Below are 24,272 nucleotides of genomic sequence, written 5' to 3'. Positions count from 1 at the left end.
CATGTGTGTATGTTCATGTGTGTGTGTGTTCATGTGTGTGTGTTCATTTGTGTTTTCATGTGTGTTTTCATGTGTGTTCATGTGTGTGTGTTCATGTGTGTGTTCATGTGTGTGTGTTCATGTGTGTGTGTTCATGTGTGTGTGTTCATGTGTGTGTGTGTTCATGTGTGTGTGTTCATGTGTGTGTGTTCATGTGTGTGTGTTCACATGTGTGTTCATGTGTGTGTGGTCATGTGTGTGTGTTCATGTGTGTGTTCATGTGTGTGTTCATGTGTGTGTGTTCATGTGTGTGTTCATGTGTGTGTGTTCATGCGTGTGTGTTCATGTGTGTTCATGTGTGTGTTCATGTGTGTGTTCATGTGTGTGTTCATGTGTGTGTGCGTGTTCATGTGTGTGTGTGTTAATGTGTGTGTCTGTGTGTGTTCATGTGTGTGTTCATGTGTGTTTGTTCATGTGTGTGTTCATGTGTGTGTGTTCGTGTGTGTGTGTTAATCTGTGTGTCTGTGTGTGTTCATGTGTGTGTTCATGTGTGTGTGTTCATGTGTGTGTGTTCATGTGTGTGTCTGTGTGTGTGTTCATGTGTGTGTTCATGTGTGTGTGTTCATGTGTGTGTTCATGTGTGTGTTCATGTGTCTGTGTTCATGTGTGTGTGTGTTCATGTGTGTGTTCATGTGTGTGTTCATGTGTGTGTTCATGTGTGTGTGTTCATGTGTGTGTTCATGTGTGTGTGTGTGTTCATGTGTGTGTGTTCATGTGTGTGTTCATGTGTGTGTGTTCATGTGTGTGTGTTCATGTGTGTGTTCATGTGTGTGTTCATGTGTGTGTGTTCATGTGTGTGTTCATGTATGCGTGTTCATGTGTGTGTGTTCATGTGTGTGTGTTCATGTGTGTGTTCATGTGTGTGTGTTCATGTGTGTGTGCTCATGTGTGTGTGTTCATGTGTATGTTCATGTGTGTGTGTTCATGTGTGTGATCATGTGTGTGTTCATGTGTGTGTTTTCATGTGTGTGTGTTCATGTGCGTGTGTTCATGTGCGCGTGTGTTCATGTGTGTGTGTTCATGTGTATGTGTGGGTGTTCATGTGTATATGTGAGCGTTCATGTGTATGTGTGAGTTCATGTGTATGTGTGGGTGTTCATGTGTATATGTGAGCGTTCACGTGTATGTGTGAATGTTCATGTGTGTGTGTGTTCATGTGTATGTGTGGGTGTTCGTGTGTATGTGTGAGTGTGTCATGTGTTTGTGTGTATGTTCCTGTGTATGCGTGAGTGCTCATGTGTATGTGTGAGTGTTCATGTTTATGTGTGAGTGTTCATGTGTGTATGTGTGTTCATGTGTATATATATGTGTTCATGTGTATGTATGAGTGTTCATGTGTATGTGTGTTCATGTGTATGTGTAGGTGTTCATGTGTAGGTGTTAGTATTCATGTGTATGTGTGAGTGTTCATGTGTATGTGTGAGTGTTCATGTGTTTGTCCGTTCATGTCTATGTGTGAGTGTTCATGTGTATGTGTGAGTGTTCATGTGTGTATGTGTGTTCATGTGCATATATGTGTTCATGTGTATGTATGAGTGTTCGTGTGTATGTGTGTTCATGTGTATGTGTAGGTGTTCATGTGTAGGTGTGAGTGTTCATGTGTATGTGTATGTGTGTTCATGTCTATGTGTGTATGTGAGTGTCCATGTGTATGTGTGTATGTGTGCTCATGTGTATGTGTGTATGTGAGTGTTCATGTGTATGTGTGTGTGTGTTCATGTGAACAGGAAAGTCTTATTTTGACGGTGAACGCCTCGTTCATGGATTTGGCGAGAAACCTGACGGACCGAATCTCACAGCTGGAGATGGTGAGAGACACGGGAAGAGAGAGACACGGGGAGAGAGACATGGGGAGAGAGACATGGGGAGAGAGACACGGGGAGAGAGAGACACGGGGAGAGAGACACGGGGAGAGAGAGAGACACGGGAAGAGAGAGACACGGGGAGAGAGACACGGGAAGAGAGAGACACGGGGAGAGAGACACGGGGAGAGAGACACGGGGAGAGAGACACGGGGAGAGACACGGGGAGAGAGACACGGGAAGAGAGAGACACGGGGAGAGACACAGGAAGAGAGAGACACGGGGAGAGAAACACGGGGAGAGAGACACGGGGAGAGAGACACGGGGAGAGACACGGGGAGAGACACGGGGAGAGAGACACGGGGAGAGAGAGACACGGAGAGAGAGAGAGACACGGGAAGAGAGAGACACGGGGAGAGAGACAAGGGAAGAGAGAGACACGGGGAGAGAGACACGGGGAGAGAGAGACACGGGGAGAGAGAGACACGGGGAGAGAGACACGGGGAGAGAGAGACACGGGGAGAGAGACACGGGGATTAACACGGGGAGAGAGACACGGGGAGAGAAAGACACGGTGAGAGAGACACGGGGAGAGAGACACGGGGAGAGAGAGACACGGGGAGAGAGACACGGGGAGAGAGACATGGGGAGAGAGAGACATGGGGAGAGAGAGACATGGGGAGAGAGACACGGGGAGAGAGAGACACGGGGAGAGAGACACGGGGAGAGACACGGGGAGAGAGAGACACGGGGAGAGAGAGACACGGGGAGAGAGACACGGGGAGAGAGAGACACGGGGAGAGAGACACAGGGAGAGAGAGACACGGGGAGAGAGACACGGGAAGAGAGAGACACGGGGAGAGAGACACGGGAAGAGAGAGACACGGGGAGAGAGACACGGGGAGAGACACGGGGAGAGAGACACGGGGAGAGAGAGACACGGTGAGAGAGACACGGGGAGAGAGACACGGGGAGAGAGAGACACGGGGAGAGAGACACGGGGAGAGAGACACGGGGAGAGAGAGACACGGGGAGAGAGACACGGGGAGAGAGAGACACGGGGAGAGAGACACGGGGAGAAACACGGGGAGAGAGAGACACGGGGAGAGAGAGACACGGGGAGAGAGACACGGGGAGAGAGAGACACGGGGAGAAAGAGACACGGGGAGAGAGACACGGGGAGAGAGAGACACGGGGAGAGAGACACGGGGAGAGACACGGGGAGAGACACACGGGGAGAGAGAGACACGGGGAGAGAGACACGGGGAGAGAGACACGGGGAGAGAGAGACACGGGGAGAGAGACACGGGGAGAGAGACACGGGGAGAGAGAGACACGGGGAGAGAGAGACACGGGGAGAGAGAGACACGGGGAGAGAGACACGGGGAGAGAGAGACACGGGGAGAGAGACACGGGGAGAGAGAGACACGGGGAGAGAGACACGGGGAGAGAGACACAGGGAGAGAGAGACATGGGGAGAGAGACACAGGGAGAGAGAGAGACACGGGAGAGAGACACGAGGAGAGAGACACGGGGAGAGAGAGAGACACGGGGAGAGAGACACGGGGAGAGAGAGACACGGGGAGAGAGACACGGGGAGAGAGAGACACGGGGAGAGAGAGACACGGGGAGAGAGACACGGGGAGAGAGAGAGACACGGGGAGAGAGACACGGGGAGAGAGACACGGGGAGAGAGAGACAAGGGGAGAGAGACACGGGGAGAGAGACATGGGGAGAGAGACACGGGGAGAGAGACACGGGGAGATAGAGACACGGGGAGAGAGAGAGACACGGGGAGATAGAGACACGGGGAGAGAGACACGGGGAGAGAGATACGGGGAGAGAGACACTGAGAGAGAGACACAGGGAGAGAGAGACACGGGGAGAGAGAGAGACACAGTGAGAGAGAGAGACACGGGGAGAGAGACACGGGGAGAGAGAGACACGGGGAGAGAGAGACACGGGGAGAGAGAAACACGGGGAGAGAGACACGGGGAGAGAGAGACACGGGGAGAGAGACACGGGAAGAGAGAGACACGGGGAGAGAGACACGGGGAGAGAGACACGGGGAGAGAGAGAGACACGGGGAGAGAGAGAGAGAGACACTTGGAGAGAGAGAGACACGGGGGGAGAGAGAGACGGGGAGAGAGAGAGACACGGGGAGAGAGACACGGGGATAGAGAGACACGGGGAGAGAGACACGGGGAGAGAGAGACAAGGGGAGAGAGACACGGGGAGAGAGACACGAGGAGAGAGAGACACGGGGAGAGAGACACGAGGAGAGAGAGACACGGGGAGAGAGACACGAGGAGAGAGACACGGGGAGAGAGAGACACGGGGAGAGAGACACGGGGATAGATACACGGGGAGAGAGACACGGGGAGAGAGACATGGGGAGAGAGAGACACGGGGAGAGAGACACGGGGAGAGAGAGAGACGCAGGGAGAGAGACACGGGGAGAGAGACACGGGGAGAGAGAGACACGGGGAGAGAGAGACACGGGGAGAGAGACACGGGGAGAGAGACACGGGGATAGATACACGGGGAGACAGACATGGGGAGAGAGACACGGGGAGAGAAAGACATGGGGAGAGAGACACGGGGAGAGAGGGATACACGGGGAGAGAGAGACACGGGGAGAGAGACACGGGGAGAGAGAGAGACATGGGGAGAGAGACACGGGGATAGATACACGGGGAGACAGACACGGGGAGAGAGACACGGGGAGAGAAAGACATGGGGAGAGAGACACGGGGAGAGAGGGAGACACGGGGAGAGAGAGACATGGGGAGAGAGACACGGGGAGAGAGACACGGGGAGAGAGTGACACGGGGAGTGAGAGAGACACGGGGAGAGAGAGACACGGGGAAAGAGAGACACGGGGAGAGAGACACGGGGAGGGAGACACGGGGAGAGACAGACACGGGGGGAGAGAGAGACACGGGGAGAGAGAGAGACACGAGGAGAGAGAGACATGGGGAGAGAGACACGGGGAGAGAGAGACACGGGGAGAGAGAGAGACACGGGGAGGGAGACACGGGGAGAGAGAGACACGGGGAGAGAGAGAGACACGGGGAGAGTGAGACACGGGGAGAGAGAGAGACACAGGGAGAGAGACACGGGGAGAGAGACACAGGGAGAGAGAGATACGGGGAGAGAGACATGGGGAGAGAGACACGGGGAGAGAGAGATACACGGGGAGAGAGAGAGACACGGGGAGAGAGAGACACGGGGAGAGAGAGAGACACGGGGAGAGAGACACGGGGAGAGAGACACAGGGAGAGAGAGATACGGGGAGAGAGACACGGGGAGAGAGACACGGGGAGAGAGAGATACACGGGGAGAGAGAGATACGGGGAGAAAGAGACACGGGGAGAGAGACACGGGGAGAGAGAGACACGGGGAGAGAGACACGGGGAGAGACACGGGGAGAGACACACGGGGAGAGAGAGACATGGGGAGAGAGACACGGGGAGAGAGACACGGGGAGAGAGACATGGGGAGAGAGAGACACGGGGAGAGAGAGACACGGGGAGAGAGAGACACGGGGAGAGAGACACGGGGAGAGAGAGACACGGGGAGAGAGACACGGGGAGAGAGAGACACGGGGAGAGAGACACGGGGAGAGAGAGACACGAGGAGAGAGAGACACGGGGAGAGAGACACGGGGAGAGAGACACAGGGAGAGAGAGACATGGGGAGAGAGACACAGGGAGAGAGAGAGACACGGGGAGAGAGACACGGGGAGAGAGACACGGGGAGAGAGAGAGACACGGCGAGAGAGACACGGGGAGAGAGAGACACGGGGAGAGAGACACGGGGAGAGAGAGAGACACGGGGAGAGAGAGAGAGACACGGGGAGAGAGAGACACGGGTGAGAGAGACACGGAGAGAGAGACACGGGGAGAGAGACACGGAGAGAGAGAGACACGGGGAGAGAGAGACACGGGGAGAGAGAGACACGGGGAGAGAGAGACACGGGGAGAGAGACACGGGGAGAGAGAGACACGGGGAGAGAGACACGGGGAGAGAGAGACACGGGGAGAGAGAGACACGGGGAGAGAGACACGGGGAGAGAGAGAGACACGGGGAGAGAGACACGGGGAGAGAGACACGGGGAGAGAGACACGGGGAGAGAGAGACAAGGGGAGAGAGACACGGGGAGAGAGACACGGGGAGAGAGACATGGGGAGATAGAGACACGGGGAGAGAGAGAGACACGGGGAGATAGAGACACGGGGAGAGAGACACGGGGAGAGAGACACGGGGAGAGAGACACTGAGAGAGAGACACGGGGAGAGAAAGAGACACGGGGAGAGAGAGAGACACAGTGAGAGAGAGAGACACGGGGAGAGAGACACGGGGAGAGAGAGACACGGGGAGAGAGAGACACGGGGAGAGAGAGACACGGGGAGAGAGACACGGGGAGAGAGAGACACGGGGAGAGAGACACGGGGAGAGAGAGAGACACGGGGAGAGAGACACGGGGAGAGAGAGACGCGGGGAGAGAGACACGGGGAGAGAGACACGGGCGGAGAGACACGGGGAGAGAGAGAGACACGGGGAGAGAGACACGGGAAGAGAGAGACGCGGGGAGAGAGACACGGGGAGAGAGACACGGGCGGAGAGAGACACGGGGAGAGAGAGACGCGGGGAGAGAGACACGGGGAGAGAGAGACACGGGGAGAGAGAGACACGGGGAGAGAGACACGGGGATAGAGAGACACGGGGAGAGAGACACGGGGAGAGAGACACGGGGAGAGAGAGACACGGGGAGAGAGACACGGGGAGAGAGAGACACGGGGAGAGAGAGACACGGGGAGAGAGAGACACGGGGAGAGAGAGACACGGGGAGAGAGAGACACGGGGAGAGAGAGAGACACGGGGAGAGAGAGACACGGAGAGAGAGAGACACGGGGAGAGAGACACGGAGAGAGAGAGACACGGGGAGAGAGAGACACGGGGAGAGAGAGACACAGGGAGAGAGAGAGACACGGGGAGAGAGAGACACAGAGAGAGAGAGAGACACGGGGAGAGAGAGACACGGGGAGAGAGACACGGGGAGAGAGACACGGGGAGAGAGAGACACGGGGAGAGAGAGAGACACAGGGAGAGAGAGACACGGGGAGAGAGAGACACAGGGAGAGAGAGAGACACGGGGAGAGAGAGACACGGAGAGAGAGAGACACGGGGAGAGAGAGACACGGGGAGAGAGACACGGGGAGAGAGACACGGGGAGAGAGACACGGGGAGAGAGAGACACGGGGAGAGAGAGAGACACGGGGAGAGAGAGACACGGGGAGAGGGAGAGACACGGGGAGAGAGACACGGGGAGAGAGACACAGGGAGAGAGAGATACGGGGAGAGAGACACGGGGAGAGAGACACGGGGAGAGAGAGATACACGGGGAGAGAGAGACACGGGGAGAGAGACACGGGGATAGAGAGACACGGGGAGAGAGACACGGCGAGAGAGACACGGGGAGAGAGAGACACGGGGAGAGAGACACGGGGAGAGAGAGACACGGGGAGAGAGAGACACGGGGAGAGAGAGAGACACAGGGAGAGAGAGAGACACGGGGAGAGAGAGACACGGAGAGAGAGAGACACGGGGAGAGAGACACGGGGAGAGAGACACGGGGAGAGAGAGACACGGGGAGAGAGACACGGGGAGAGAGACACGGGGAGAGAGAGACACGGAGAGAGAGAGACACGGGGAGAGAGACACGGGGAGAGAGACACGGGGAGAGAGAGACGCGGGGAGAGAGACACGGGGAGAGAGACACGGGGGGAGAGAGACACGGTGAGAGAGAGACGTGGGGAGAGAGACACGGGGAGAGAGACACGGGGAGAGAGATACGGGGAGAGAGACACAGTGAGAGAGAGACGTGGGGAGAGAGACACGGGGAGAGAGACACGGGGAGAGAGAGATACGGGGAGAGAGACACGGGGAGAGAGACACGGGGAGAGAGAGACACGGGGAGAGAGACACGGGGAGAGAGAGACACGGGGAGAGAGAGAGAGACACGGGGAGAGAGACACGGGGAGAGAGACACAGGGAGAGAGAGACACGGGGAGAGAGACACGGGGAGAGAGACACGGGGAGAGAGAGACACGGGGAGAGAGACACGGGGAGATAGAGACGCGGGGAGAGAGAGACACGGGGAGACAGAGAGAGACACGGGGAGAGATAAACACGGGGAGAGAGAGAGAGACACGGGGAGAGAGAGACACGGGGAGAGAGAAACACGGGTAGAGAGAGAGACACGGGGAGACAGAGAGATACGGGGAGAGAGAGAGACACGGGGAGAAAGAGAGACACGGGGAGAGAGAGACACGGGGAGAGAGAGACACGGGGAGAGAGAGAGACACGGGGAGAGAGAGAGACACGGGAGAGAGAGAGACACGGGGATAGAGAGACACGGGGAGAGAGACACGGGGAAAGAGACACGGGGAGAGAGAGACACGGGGAGAGAGAGACAGGGCGAGAGAGAGACACGGGGAGAGAGAGACACAGGGAGAGAGAGACACGGGGAGAGAGACACGGGGAGAGAGACACGGGGAGAGAGAGAGACACGGGGAGAGAGAGACACGGTGAGAGAGAGAGAGAGAGAGACACGGCGCAGAGAGACACGGGGAGAGAGAGACACGGGGAGAGAGAGAGACACGGGGAGAGAGACATGGGGAGAGAGACACGGGGAGAGAGAGACACGGGGAGAGAGAGACAAGGGGAGAGAGACACGGGGAGAGAGACACGGGGAGAGAGACACGGGGAGATAGAGACACGGGGAGAGAGAGACACGGGGAGAGAGAGACACGGGGAAAGAGAGACACGGGGAGAGAGACACGGGCAGAGAGAGACACGGGGAGAGAGACACGGGGAGAGAGAGACACAGGGAGAGAGACACGGGGAGAGAGACACGTGGAAAGAGAGACACGGGGAGAGAGACACGGGGAGAGAGAGACACGGGGAGAGAGACACGGGGAGAGAGACACGGGGAGAGAGAGACACGGGGAGAGAGACACGGGGAGAGAGAGACACGGGGAGAGAGACACGGGGAGAGAGAGACACAGGGAGAGAGACACGGGGAGAGAGAGACACGGGGAGAGAGAGACACGGGGAGAGAGAGACACGGGGAGAGAGACACGTGGAGAGAGAGACACGGGGAGAGAGAGACACGGGGAGAGAGACACGGGGAGAGATACACGGGGAGAGAGACACGGGGAAGGTGTGTGTCTATGTGTGTGTCTGTGTGTGTGTCTATGTGTGTGTGTCTATCTGTGTGTGTCTATGTGTGTGTGTCAATCTGTGTGTGTCTATGTGTGTGTATATGTGTGTGTGTCTATCTGTGTGTGTCTATGTGTGTGTCTATCTGTGTGTCTATGTGTGTGTCTATGTGTGTGTCTATGTGTGTGTGTCTAGGTGCTCGCTAACAGCACTTGCCCCTACAGTCTGTTGAGGCTATACGGGGGATCTTTGTCTTTTGTTTTGTGTCTGTCTGGTCAAGGCCTATGATACCATCAGTAGGCCTGGGCTCTGGGTCGTTCTTCGTGCTTTTGGAGTACCTGACCCTCTGCTCACGATCATTAAGGACCTTCATGATGGTGAGCGGGCCCGGGTAAAACTACGTGGCCGGGAGTCAGAGCCATTCCCTGTACACCTTGGGGTGCGACAGGGATGTCCTCTGGCTCCCACATTATTTAACATCTATTTTGACCACGTAGTTCGTGAAGCCTTCAATAGCTGTACCGGGGGAATCTCCATATGGTACAGATATAATGGGAGGCTAATCGATGCCCGGGTGCGGTCAAGGGATGGCTCCCTATTGCTCAACCACGTTATGTATGCTGATGACTTGGTAATAGCTGCTCAGTCAGAGGAGGAGTTGGAGACGCTGCTGCTGAGACTGGAGCGTGCCACTAAGAGGTGGGGCCTTACCATCAGCCCCACCAAAACTAAGCATCTGCCTGGGTATTTTGTACCATCGGACACTCCACCCCCACAACTCCCAATCGGTGATGGGGCAGTTGTGGAGAGAGTGGAGAGTTTCCCATACCTGGGCAGTGTGCTTATGACTGGCTCCAGTTTAACAGCAGAGGTCTCACTCCGAATCAGTCGAGCGGCAATATCTTTTCATCGGTTGCGTAACGCTGTGTGGAAGCTACCTGGTCTGTCGCTCCGCACTAAGCTTCAGGTCTTCTCGGCCACGGTCATTCCCTCCCTTCTCTACGCTTGCGAAACGTGGACCCCCCTAATGGAACATCTTCGCCGGTTAGAAACATTTAGGCTGGCCTGCCTACGATCCATCCTGGGTTTGACCAGACTGGATTGTGTGAGGAGCTCACAAATCCTTGAAAGATCTGGGCAGGGTCCCATCGGTGAGCTCCTCCGGCAGGCAAGGCTGCGATGGCTGGGTCATGTAGCCCGCATGCCCAGCCACCGCATGCCGAAACAGCTTTTGTTTGGCCGGATTGAGGGGGCTAAGCGGGCGCGGCACGGGCTAGAGAAGAGATGGAGTGATGTGGTACAGGAGGACGTGGAGCTGAGTGGACTTGCCGATGACTGGTACCAGCGGTGTCAAGATCGGCCTCTGTGGAGGAGGCTCGTGAAGGATGCTACTGGGCAGTTGGAGGCAGTCGCCCTCCAACAACAACGGAGGGCGGAGGAGCGACGCTCACAACAGCGAGCGGAGCGCCGGGTGGCTAAAGCACAGCAGGTTGGCACAGTAGGGGGCACAGGTGGTGCATCAGCCAGTCATCTCAGTCAGTCGACCTGTGGCACCTGGGTCTGCCCCGTGACCTCCTGCCAGCGGGCGTTCGACACTTCACGTGGCCTCAGGGTGCACATAGCCTGGCACAAGCGTCGTGGTGACGTCACCGCCACTTAGTGGCGAATGGCGGTTGTTGTTGTTGTTTGTCTATGTGTGTGTCTATGTGTGTGTGTCTGTGTGTGTGTCTATGTGTGTGTGTCTATGTGTGTGTGTCTATGTGTGTGTCTATGTGTGTGTCTATGTGTGTGTGTCTACGTGTGTCTATGTGTGTGTCTGTGTGTGTGTCTATCTGTGTGTATCTATGTGTGTGTCTATGTGTGTCTATGTGTGTATATGTGTGTGTCTATGTGTGTGTTTATTTGTGTGTGTCTATCTGTGTGTGTCTATCTGTGTGTGTCTATGTGTGTCTGTGTCTATGTGTGTGTCTATGTGTGTGTTTTTGTGTGTGTCTATGTGTGTATGTCTATGTGTGTGTCTATGTGTGTGTATCTACGTTTGTGTCTATGTGTGTCTATGTGTGTGTCTATGTGTGTGTGTCTACGTGTGTGTCTATGTGTGTGTGTCTATGTGTGTGTCTATGTGTGTGTGTCTATCTGTGTGTGTCTATGTGTGTCTATGTGTGTGTCTATGTGTGTGTCTATCTGTGTGTGTCTATGTGTGTCTGTGTGTGTGTATGTGTGTGTCTATGTGTGTGTGTCTATCTTTGTGTGTCTATGTGTGTCTATGTGTGTGTCTACGTGTGTGTGTCTCTCTGTGTGTGTCTCTGTGTGTGTCTATGTGTGTGTCTATGTGTGTGTCTATCTGTGTGTCTATGTGTGTGTCTATGTGTGTGTGTCTATGTGTGTGTCTATGTGTGTGTCTGTGTTTGTGTCTATGTGTGTGTCTATGTGTGTGTCTATGTGTGTGTCTACGTGTGTGTGTCTATGTGTGTGTGTCTATGTGTGTGTCTATGTGTGTGTGTTTATGTGTGTCTGTGTCTATGTGTGTGTCTGTGTGTGTGTGTCTATGTTTGTGTCTATGTGTGTGTGTCTATCAATGTGTGTGTCTATGTGTGTGTGTCTATGTGTGTGTCTATGTGTGTGTGTCTATCTATGTGTGTGTCTATGTGTGTGTGTCTATCTGTGTGTGTGTCTATGTACGTGTGTGTCTATGTGTGTGTCTATCTGTGTGTCTGTGTCTGTCAGGATCGAGTTGAAACTCGACTCCCAGCCCCGGTCCCGTCCAGTGCACATGGCAATCCGGACATCAAGAAGCCGGATATCGGGATTCCGGTTATGGGGAGTCCAGATATCAGGAATCCGGATATCGTGAATCCGGATATCGGGAATCCAGATACTGGGAGTCCGGATATCGGGAATCCAGGAATTGGGAATCCGGATATCGGAAATCCGGATATCGGTAATTCGGATATCGGGAATCCAGATACTGGGAGTCCGGATATCGGGAATCCGGGAATCGGGAATCCGGATACCGGGAATCCGGATATCGGGAATCCGGAAATCGGAAATCTGGATATCGTGAATCCAGATACTGGGAATCCGGGAATTGGGAATCCGGATACCGGGAATCTGGATACCGGGAATCTGGATATGGGGAATCCAGATGTCGGGAATCCGGGAATCGGGAATCCGGATATCGGGAATCCGGATACCAGGAATCCGTATATGGGGAATGTTGTCAAGCTGAAGACGGGGCAGGCGGTTGTCCCGACGGAGGGAGGCAGCAGACAAAGACACCGGCCGGGACAAATCTCACTCGGACAGCAGAGACACGGACACAGCGATGGTGACGACATCTTGTCTCTAGACAGCGGTGAGTGGTTGTCTGTCTGTCTGTGTCTCTGTGTGTGTCTGTGTCTTTGTGTGTCTATGTGAGTGTGTGTCTGTGTGTCTATGTGTGTGTGTGTGTCTATGTGTGTGTGTGTGTCTGTGTGTGTGTCTATGTGTGTGTGTCTGTGTGTGTGTCTGTGTGTGTGTGTCTCTGTGTGTCTGTGTGTGTGTCTCAGTGTGTCTTTGTGTGTCTGTGTGTGCGTGTCTTTGCTTTGTGTGTGTGTCTGTGTGTGTCACTGTGTGTGTGTCTGTGTGTGTGTGTCTGTGAGTGTGTGTGTCTGTGTGTGTGTGTCTGTGAGTGTGTGTGTCTGTGTGTGTGTGTCTATGTGTGTGTCTATGTGTGATTGTGTGTCTGTGTGTGTGTGAGTGTGTGTGTGTCTGTGTGTGTCTGTGTCTATGTGTGTGTGTGTGTCTGTGTGTGTCTATGTCTATGTGTGTGTCTGTGTCTATGTGTGTCTGTGTGTCTATGTGTGTGTCTATGTGTGATTGTGTGTCTGTGTGAGTGTGTCTATGTGTGTGTGTCTATGTGTGTGTGTGTGTTAGTGTGTGTCTGTGTGTGTGAGTTCATTCCTCACTCTGTGTGTGAGTTCATTCCTCACTCTGTGTGTGATTCATTCCTCTGTGTGAGTTCATTCTCTCTCTGTGTGAGTTCATTCCACTGTGTGAGTTCATTCCTCTGTGCGTGATTCATTCCTCTGTGTGTGATTCATTCCTCTGTGTGTGATTCATTCCTCTGTGTGTGATTCATTCCTATGTGTGTGTGATTCATTCCTCTGTGTGTGATGCATTCCTCTGTGTGTGTGATTCATTCCTCTGTGTGAGTTCATTCCTCTGTGTGTGTGATTCATTCCTCTCTGTGTGTGATTCATTCCTATGTGTGATTCATTCCTCTCTGTGTGAGTTCATTCTCTCTCTGTGTGTGATTCGTTCCTCTCTTTGTGTGTTTCATTCCTCTGTGTGTGTGATTAATTCCTCTGTGTGTGATTAATTCCTCTCTGTATGTGATTCATCCCCCTCTGTGTGTGATTCATTCTTATCTGTGTGTGATTCATTCCCATTTGTGTGTGATTCATTCATCTGTGTGTGATTCATTCCTCTCTGTGTGATTCATTCCTCTCTGTGTGTGATTCATTCCTCTCTGTGTGTGATTCATTCCCCTCTGTGTGATTCATTCTTCTGTGTGTGTGATTCATTCCTCTCTGTGTGTGATTCATTCCTCTCTGTGTGTGATTCATTCATCGGTGTGTGTGATTCATTCATCTCTGTGTGATTCATTCCTCTGTGTGTGTGATTCATTCCACTCTCTGTGATTCATTCCTCTGTGTGATTCATTCCTCTCTGTGTGTGATTCATTTCCCTCTGTGTGTGATTCATTCCTCTGTGTGTGATTCATTTCTCTCTGTGTAATTCATTCCTCTGTGTGTGATTCATTCCTCTCTGTGAAATTCATTCCTCTGTGTGTGTGATTCATTCCTCTCTGTGTGTGATTCATTCCTCTCTGTGTGTGATTCATTCCTCTGTGTGTGAGTTCATTCCTCTGTGTGTGTGTGATTCATTCCTCTGTGTGTGAGTTCATTCCTCTGTGTGTGATTCATTCATCTGTGTTTGATTCATTCATCTCTGTGTGTGATTCATTCCTCTCTGTGTGTGATTCATTCCTCTGTGTGTGTGATTCATTCCCCTCTGTGGGTGATTCATTCTCTCTGTGTGTGATTCATTCCTCTCTCTGTGTGTGATTCATTCCTCTGTGTGTGATTCATTCCTCTGTGTGTGTGATTCATTCCTCTGTGTGTGTGTGTCATTCCTCTCTGTGTGTGAGTTCATTCCTCTGTGTGTGTGATTCATTCCTCTCTGTGTGTGATTCATTCCTCTCTGTGTGGTTCATTCCTCTGTGTGTGTGATTCATTCCTCTGTGTGTGAGTTCATTCCTCTGTGTGTGTGATTCATTCCTCTGTGTGTGAGTTCATTCCTCTGTGTGTGTGATTCATTCCTCTGTGTGATTCATTCCTCTGTGTGTGATTCATTCCTCTGTGTGTAAGTTCATTCCTCTGTGTGTGATTCATTCCTCTGTGTGTGTGAGATTCATTCCTCTGTGTGTGATTCATTCCTCTGTGTGTGATTCATTCCTCTGTGTGTGTGATTCATTCCTCTGTGTGTGATTCATTCCCCCTTCTCTCTCTTTGTCGTTTCCAGAACTCCAGCGTGCAGCCGTTGGACGGACAGACGATGGTGAAGAACACCTCCTCACTCATTCACTCATTCACTCACCTCCTCACTCATTCACTCATTCACTCACCTCCTCACTCATTCACTCATTTACCTCCTCACTCATTCACTCATTCACTCACCTCCTCACTCATTCACTCATTTACCTCCTCACTCATTCACTAATTCACTCATTTACCTCCTCACTCATTCACTCATTCACTCACCTCCTCACTCATTCACTCAGTCATTCACTCACCTCCTCACTCATTCACCTCCTCACACACTCAGTCACTCACTCACCCACTCACTGACCTCCTCACTCATTCACTCAGTCATTCACTCACCTCCTCACTCATTCATTCACTCACTCAGTCACTCACTCAGTCAGTCAGTCACTCACTCACTCAGTCTCTCACTCACTCAGTCACTCACTCACACACAAACTCACTCAGTCATTCACTCACCTCCTCACTCACTCACTCAGTCACTCACCTCCTCACTCACTCACTCAGTCACTCACTCAGCCACTCACCTCCTCACTCACTCACTCACCTCCTCACTCACTCACTCACCTCCTCACTCACTCACTTACCTCTTCACCCAGTCACTCACTCACTCAATCACCTTCTCACTCACTAAGTCACTTACTCACCTCCTCACTCACTCACTCACCTCCTCACTCACTCAGTCACTCACCTCCTCACTCACTCACCTCCTCACTCACTCACTCAGTCACTCACCTCCTCACTCACTCAGTCATTCACTCACTCACTCAGTCACTCACTCACCTCCTCACTCACTCAGTCAGTCACTCACTCACTCACTCACCTCCTCACTCACTCAGTCACTCAGTCACTCACTCAGTCACTCACCTCCTCACTCACTCACCTCCTCACTCACTCACTCACTCACCTCCTCACTCACTCACCTCCTCACTCACTCAGTCACTCACTCACTCAGTCACTCACTCACCTCCTCACTCACTCAGTCACTCACTCACCTCCTCACTCACTCAGTCACTCACTCACTCAGTCACTCACTCACCTCCTCACTCACTCAGTCACTCACTCACTCACCTCCTCACTCACTCAGTCACTCACTCACCTCCTCACTCACTCAGTCACTCAGTCACTCACTCAGTCACTCACCTCCTCACTCACTCAGTCACTCACTCACCTCCTCACTCACTCAGTCACTCACTCACTCAGTCACTCACTCACCTCCTCACTCACTCAGTCACTCACTCACCTCCTCACTCACTCAGTCACTCAGTCACTCACTCAGTCACTCACCTCCTCACTCACTCAGTCACTCACTCACCTCCTCACTCACTCAGTCACTCACCTCCTCACTCACTCACCTCCTCACTCACTCAGTCACTCACCTCCTCACTCACTCACTCACTCACCTCCTCACTCACTCAGTCACTCACCTCCTCACTCACTCACCTCCTCACTCACTCACTCAGTCACTCACCTCCTCACTCACTCAGTCAGTCACTCACTCACTCACCTCCTCACTCACTCAGTCACTCACTCAGTCAGTCACTCACTCACCTCCTCACTCACTCAGTCACTCACTCACCTCCTCACTCACTCAGTCACTCACTCACTCAGTCACTCACTCACCTCCTCACTCACTCAGTCACTCACTCACTCACCTCCTCACTCACTCAGTCACTCACTCACCTCCTCACTCACTCAGTCACTCAGTCACTCACTCAGTCACTCACCTCCTCACTCACTCAGTCACTCACTCACCTCCTCACTCACTCAGTCTCTCACCTCCTCACTCACTCAGTCACTCACTCACCTCCTCACTCACTCAGTCACTCACTCACTCAGTCACTCACTCACCTCCTCACTCACTCAGTCACTCACTCACCTCCTCACTCACTCAGTCACTCAGTCACTCACTCAGTCACTCACCTCCTCACTCACTCAGTCACTCACTCACCTCCTCACTCACTCAGTCACTCACCTCCTCACTCACTCACCTCCTCACTCACTCAGTCACTCACCTCCTCACTCACTCACTCACCTCCTCACTCACTCAGTCACTCACCTCCTCACTCACTCACCTCCTCACTCACTCACTCACCTCCTCACTCACTCACCTCCTCACTCACTCAGTCACTCACTCACTCAGTCACTCACTCACCTCCTCACTCACTCAGTCACTCACTCACCTCCTCACTCACTCAGTCACTCACTCACTCAGTCACTCACTCACCTCCTCACTCACTCAGTCACTCACTCACCTCCTCACTCACTCAGTCACTCACCTCCTCACTCACTCACCTCCTCACTCACTCACTCAGTCACTCACCTCCTCACTCACTCACTCACCTCCTCACTCACTCAGTCACTCACCTCCTCACTCACTCACCTCCTCACTCACTCACTCAGTCACTCACCTCCTCACTCACTCAGTCAGTCACTCACTCACTCACCTCCTCACTCACTCAGTCACTCACTCAGTCACTCACTCAGTCACTCACCTCCTCACTCACTCACCTCCTCACTCACTCACTCACCTCCTCACTCACTCACCTCCTCACTCACTCAGTCACTCACTCACTCAGTCACTCACTCACCTCCTCACTCACTCAGTCACTCACTCACCTCCTCACTCACTCAGTCACTCACTCACTCAGTCACTCACTCACCTCCTCACTCACTCAGTCACTCACTCACTCACCTCCTCACTCACTCAGTCACTCACTCACCTCCTCACTCACTCAGTCACTCAGTCACTCACTCAGTCACTCACCTCCTCACTCACTCAGTCACTCACTCACCTCCTCACTCACTCAGTCTCTCACCTCCTCACTCACTCAGTCACTCACCTCCTCACTCACTCAGTCACTCACTCAGCCACTCTCTCACTCAGTCACTCATTCAGACACTCAGTCACTCAGTCAGTCACTCACTCACTCACCTCCTCACCCACCTATGATGATGGTGATGATGTTGATGATGGTTGTTATGTTGATGATGATTGTTATGATGATGATGATGGTGAAGATGATGGTGATGATGATAATGGTTGTTATGTTGATGATGATGGTGATGATGATGATGGGGGTGATGATGGTGATGATGATGGTGATGATGGTGATGATGATGATGGTGATGATGGTTGTTATGTTTGTGATGATTGATTTGATGATGATGATGGTTGTTATGTTGATGATGATTGTTATGATGATGATGGTGAAGATGATGGTGATGATGATGATGGTTATGTTGATGGTGATGATGATGATGGTTGTTATGTTGATGATGATGGTGATGATGATGGTGGTGATGATGGTGATGATGATGATGGTGATGATGATGGTGATGATGATGGTGATGATGATGGTTATGTTTGTGATGATTGTTTTGATGATGATGATGATGATGGTGATGATGATGGTGGTGATGATGGTGATGATGACGATGATGATGGTTGTTATAATGATGATGATGGTGATGATGGTGGTGATAATGATGGTTGTTATAATGATGATGATTGTTATGATGATGATGGTGATGATGATGATGATGGTGATAATGATGGTGATGATGGTGATGGTGAAGATGATGTTGATGATGATGGTTGTTATGTTGATGATGGTGATGATGATGGTGGTGATGATGATGGTGATGATGATGGTTGTTATGTTTGTGATGATTTTTTGATGATGGTTATGTTGATGATGATTGTTATGATGATGATGATTGTTATGATGATGATGATGGTGATGGTGAAGATGATGGTGATGATGATGATGGTTGTCATGTTGATGATGATGGTGATGATGATGATGGTTGTTATGTTGATGATGATGGTGATGATGATGGTGATGATGATGGTGATGATGATGGGGGTGATGATGGTTGTTATGTTTGTGATGATTGTTTTGATGATGATGGTTGTTATGTTGATGATGATTCTTATGATGATAATGATTATGATGATGATGGTTGTTATGTTGATGATTGTTATGATGATGGTGATGATGATGGTGATGATGATGGTTGTTATGTTGATGATGGTGGTGATGATGATGGTGGTGATGATGGTGATGATGACGATGATGATGGTTGTTGTAATGATGATGATGGTGATGATGGTGGTGATGATGATGGTTGTTATAATGATGATGATTGTTATGATGATGATGGTGATGATGGTGATGATGGTGATGATGGTTGTTATGTTGATGATGATTGTTATGATGATGATGGTGATGATGATGGTGATGGTTGTTATGTTGATGTTGCAGGTCATCCTGTGACCCTGTCTGGAGCAACAACCACCACCACCAACGCCCTCACACCTCCCCCATCACCACCACCATCAGCACCACCACAACCACGGCCATCACCAACATCATCACCATCATCATCACCATCATCACCAGCACCAACATCACCACGGAGTCGCCTGCTGCGTCGATACACTTTGCGTGGTGGTGGTGGTGGTGGCGGTGGTGGTGGTGGTGGTGCTGATGGTGGTGCTGATGGTGGTGGTGATGGTGATGATGATGGTGATGATGGTGGCCGCTAGCTGGAATCCAACTCGGGGCCTCGTCTAGTTCCAAATGCAAGCGGCGCAATCACCACACACAGTGACACACACACAGTGACACACACACACAGTGACACACACACAGTGACACACACACACACACAGTGACAAACACACAGTCACACACACAGTGACACACACAGTGACACACACAGTGACACACACAGTGACACACACACATAGTGACACACACACAGTGACACACACACACAGTGACACACACACACAGTGACACACACAGTGACACACACAGTGACACACACACAGTGACACACACACACAGTGACACACACAGTGACACACACACAGTGACACACACAGTGACACACACACAGTGACACACACACACATAGTGACACACACAGTGACACACACACAGTGACACACACAGTGACACACACAGTGACACACACACACACAGTGACACACACATAGTGACACACACACAGTGACACACACACACAGTGACACACACACAGTGACACACACACACAGTGACACACACACAGTGACACACACACACAGTGACACACACACAGTGACACACACACACAGTGACACACACACAGTGACACACACACAGTGGCACACACACACAGTGACACACACACAGTTACACACACAGTGACACACACACACAGTGACATACACACAGTTACACACACACACAGTGACACACACAGTGACACACACACACACAGTGACACACACACACAGTGACACACACAGTGACACACACACACAGTGACACACACACAGTGACACACACACAGTGACACTCACACAGTGACACACACAGTGACACACACACAGTGACACTCACACAGTGACACACAGTGACACACACACACGGTGACACACACACAGTGACACACACACAGTGACACTCACACAGTGACACACACAGTGACACACACAGTGACACACACACATAGTGACAAACAGTGACACACAGTGACACACACACAGTGACACAAACAGTGACACACACACAGTGACACACAGTGACACACACACACAGTGACACACACACAGTGACACACACACAGTGACACAACACAACAACAACCGCCATTCGCCACTAAGTGGCGGTGACGTCACCACGACGCTTGTGCCAGGCTATGTGCACCCTGAGGCCACGTGAAGTGTCGAACGCCCGCTGGCAGGAGGTCACTGGGCAGACCCAGCAGGTGTCACGGGTCGACTGACTGAGATGACTGGCTGATGCACCACCTGTGCCCCTTACTGTGCCAACCTGCCGTGCTTTAGCCACCCGGCGCTCCGCTCGTTGTTGTGAGCGTCGCTCCTCCGCCCTCCGTTGTTGTTGGAGGGCGACTGCCTCCAACTGCCCAGTAGCAGCGTCCTTCACGAGCCTCCTCCACAGAGGCCGATCTTGACACCGCTGGTACCAGTCATCTGCAAGTCCACACAGCTCCACGTCCTCCTGTACCACGTCACTCCATCTCTTTCTAGCCCGTGCCGCGCCCGCTTAGCCCCCTCGATCCGGACGAACAAAAGCTGTTTCGGCATGCGGTGGCTGGGCATGCGGGCTACATGACCCAGCCATCGCAGCCTTGCCCGCCGGAGGAGCTCACCGATGGGACCTTGCCCAGATCTTTGAAAGATTTGTGAGCTCCTCACACAATCCAGTCTGGTTAAACCCAGGATGGATCGTAGGCAGGCCAGCCTAAATGTTTCTAACCGGCGAAGATGTTCCATTAGGGGGGTCCACGTTTCGCAAGCGTAGAGAAGGGAGGGAATGACCGTGGTCGAGAAGACCTGAAGCTTAGTGCGGAGCGACAGACCAGGTAGCTTCCACACAGCGTTACGCAACCGATGAAAAGATATTGCCGCTCGACTGATTCGGAGTGAGACCTCTGCTGTTAAACTGGAGCCAGTCATAAGCACACTGCCCAGGTATGGGAAACTCTCCACTCTCCACAACTGCCCCATCACCGATCGGGAGTTGTGGGGGTGGAGTGTCCGATGGTACAAAATACCCAGGCAGGTGCTTAGTTTTGGTGGGGCTGATGGTAAGGCCCCACCTCTTAGTGGCACGCTCCAGTCTCAGCAGCAGCGTCTCCAACTCCTCCTCTGAATGAGCAGCTATTACCAAATCATCGGCATACATAACGTGGTTGAGCAACAGGGAGCCATCCCTTGACCGCACCCGGGCATCGACCAGATATACACACACAGACACACACAGACACACATTGACACACACACATAGACACACAGACACAGATATACACACAGACAGACAGACACACACAACAACAACCGCCATTCGCCACTAAGTGGCGGTGATGTCACCACGACGCTTGTGCCAGGCTATGTGCACCTTAAGGCCACGTGAAGTGTCGAACGCCCGCTGGCAGGAGGGCACGGGGCAGACCCAGGTGCCACGGGTCGACTGACTGAGATGACTGGCTGGTGCACCACCTGTGCCCCCTACTGTGCCAACCTGCTGTGCTTTAGCCACCCGGCGCTCCGCTCGTTGTTCTGAGCGTCGCTCCTCCGCCCGCCGTTGTTGTTGGAGGGCGACTGCCTCCAACTGCCCAGTAGCATCCTTCACGAGCCGAATCAGTCGAGCGGCAATATCTTTTCATCGGTTGCGTAACGCTGTGTGGAAGCTACCTGGTCTGTCGCTCCGCACTAAGCTTCAGGTCTTCTCGGCCACTGTCATTCCCTCCCTTCTCTACGCTTGCGAAACGTGGACCCCCCTAATGGAACATCTTCGCCAGTTAGAAACATTTAGGCTGGCCTGACTACGATCCATCCTGGGTTGTTGACTGTCTCTTTATCTTCCTCCCTGGAACTGCAGAATAAAATTATTACACGCGTGTGTGTGTGTCTATGTGTGTGTCTGTGTGTGTGTCTATGTCTGTGTGTCTATGTGTGTGTCTGTGTGTGTGTGTCTGTGTGTGTGTGTTTCTGTGTGTGTGTCTATGTGTGTGTGTCTATGTGTGTGTGTGTCTGTGTGTGTGTCTGTGTGTGTGTCTGTGTGTGTGTGTCCGTGTGGCAAAACAACCCCCTACCTCCTCGCGGTGCCGGACGGGCAACGCTGTCGTGGACAGTGCTGTGGGGGGAGGTCCAATTTTGATTGGCTCCTCCCCTCATGGCGTATGTGTCCACCACAGGGGCTAAACAGGGGCTCTGGACGGGTGCGAGGGGCTGGTAACCCCTCCACCTTCAATTCATTACCACAAAACCACGAGTTAAACTGAAATATGTAACTAATAAGCTTGTGCCAGAGGCCCCGGGGGGACAGGCGTCTATGACGTCTCCTGGCCAAACCCCAATTGGCGGAGCCAGGAGATTGAATCTCTACCCTCAGGGCTCCTCCAGAAACAACGAAAAGCCACTACGGGTGGCGACGTGGAATGTTCGAACGCTCACTGCAGAGGAGAGGCTGCACCTCCTCTGTCGGGAGCTGGACCGGATCTCTGTGGCATTCAAGAGGTCCAGTGGACCGGTTCTGGCTCCTGCCACCATGAGGGGTGGACAGTCCTCTATTCGGGGCAGCAGACTGCCAAACAACAGGGTGTGGCTCTTCTTTTGAACAAAAGAATGATGGGGCGTGGGAGCGTGGCGGTAAGGTGTGGGAAGCTGTAAGCCCCATGCTACTTTGGGCTCGCCTTCCCATCAACCGGAGGCGAGGAGTGGTGGTCGTGGTTACTTATGCCCCCACCGAAGACGAACATCCGTGGAGGGATGCAGGCAAAGCCGATGAGTCAGATGCCTTCTATGACCTGTCACAGGTGCTGGCTAAAGTGGCCCCTCAGGATAGAGTCATCTTGTTGGGTGACTTCAATGCCCGAGTTGGTCATGATGCTGGCATCTGGTCTGGAGTGATTGGAGGGCATGGGCCAGATCAGCTCAATAACAACGGTAGGAGGCTGCTAGATTTTTGTGCAGCCCATGGGCTTGTAATTACCAACACGCTGTTCCGGTATCGGCGCATTCACAGAACATCATGGATGCATGCCGGGTCCAAGCAAGAACATCTGCTGGACTACAGTGATGGACCGGCGGATGCGAGCCCATGTCCTTGACACCAGGACCTACCGTGGAGCTGATCTGCCCTCTGAACATCGACTAGTCATCTGTAAGATGCGCCTGCCATTCTTCTACTCCGGTGGTGGGTGTACACCCAGGACCCCATTCCAACCTAAAGTGGCCTGGTCTCAGCTAGCTGATGAAAGTTGCAAGCGATAATTTCATCATCGCTTGCGGCTGGGATTGGCATCGTCCCCCACCCCTCCTGATGTCGAGGGTAAATGGGCGAGGTTTAGGACTGTGACTCATGCAGCTGCATTGACTGCTTTGGGTACGCGGTCCAGACCTCCCCAGAGACCCTGGCTGACAGAGGAGGTGTTCAAGCTGGCTGAGAAAAAGCGACAGGCCCACTGTCATCGGCTACAGAATCCCACGTCAGAGAATGAGGAGGCTTACCGCAGCCTTCGCTCGGAGGTTCGGAGAGCCGTGAGGCGCTGCAAGGATGGGTGGTGGTCGCGGGATGCTGAGGGGATGGAGTCTGCCTCAGTGGCCCGCGACCACAAATCTCTATTTAACTCCATCAAAAAAGTAACCTGCAGCGCCACACCTATTACCATCATTAGGGGAAAAAACGGTGATCCAATCTCCGACCCCCAAGAACAGGTTTGCAGATTTGCTGAGCATTTCTGTGAGGTCCTGGGGGAGGGGAAATCCCTCAGCCAGGAAAACATCGTAGCACAAAGTGGGGATGACCCTGCTGAGGCTGCGGTGCCTCAAATATTGGAAGAAGTCACCCCCTGTGAGTGGCTGGCTGAGGTGCCATCTGTTGAGGAAGTACTGAAGGCGATCCGGAGTCTGAGACCAGGAAAGGCAGCGGGCAGAGATGATCTCCCATGCGAAAAGCTGAGGGAGGGTGGCGTTTGTGCACAGACTGCCCTATATGACATCATAACAACAGTCTGGACCACCGGACGGGTTCCCCAGGAGTGGAAGGATGCCCTGGTGGTCCCCCTTTTAAAGAATGGGGACCGCACAGACTGTAAC

General features: G+C 52.9%; 1 long non-coding RNA gene across 1 annotated transcript; it reads left to right on the top strand.

Annotated features, from left to right (window-relative positions):
• Positions 1-1,691: 1,691 nt before the first annotated feature.
• On the top strand, positions 1,692-22,074 carry LOC142908312 (uncharacterized). Its single transcript, XR_012931677.1, has 4 exons — positions 1,692-1,847; positions 11,796-12,423; positions 14,634-14,669; positions 18,922-22,074. It is a non-coding gene; the product is annotated as an uncharacterized LOC142908312 (long non-coding RNA).
• The last annotated feature ends 2,198 nt before the right edge of the window (positions 22,075-24,272 follow it).

The sequence above is a fragment of the Petromyzon marinus genome (assembly GCF_048934315.1).
Source record: "Petromyzon marinus isolate PM22_M1 ecotype Great Lakes invasive population chromosome 78 unlocalized genomic scaffold, UKy_Petmar_22M1.pri1.0 chr78_unloc.3, whole genome shotgun sequence".
NCBI classification, from domain to species: domain Eukaryota; kingdom Metazoa; phylum Chordata; class Hyperoartia; order Petromyzontiformes; family Petromyzontidae; genus Petromyzon; species Petromyzon marinus.
The sequence above is the reverse complement of the archived record's forward strand: the minus strand, read 5'-3'. Positions and strand labels throughout refer to the sequence as shown.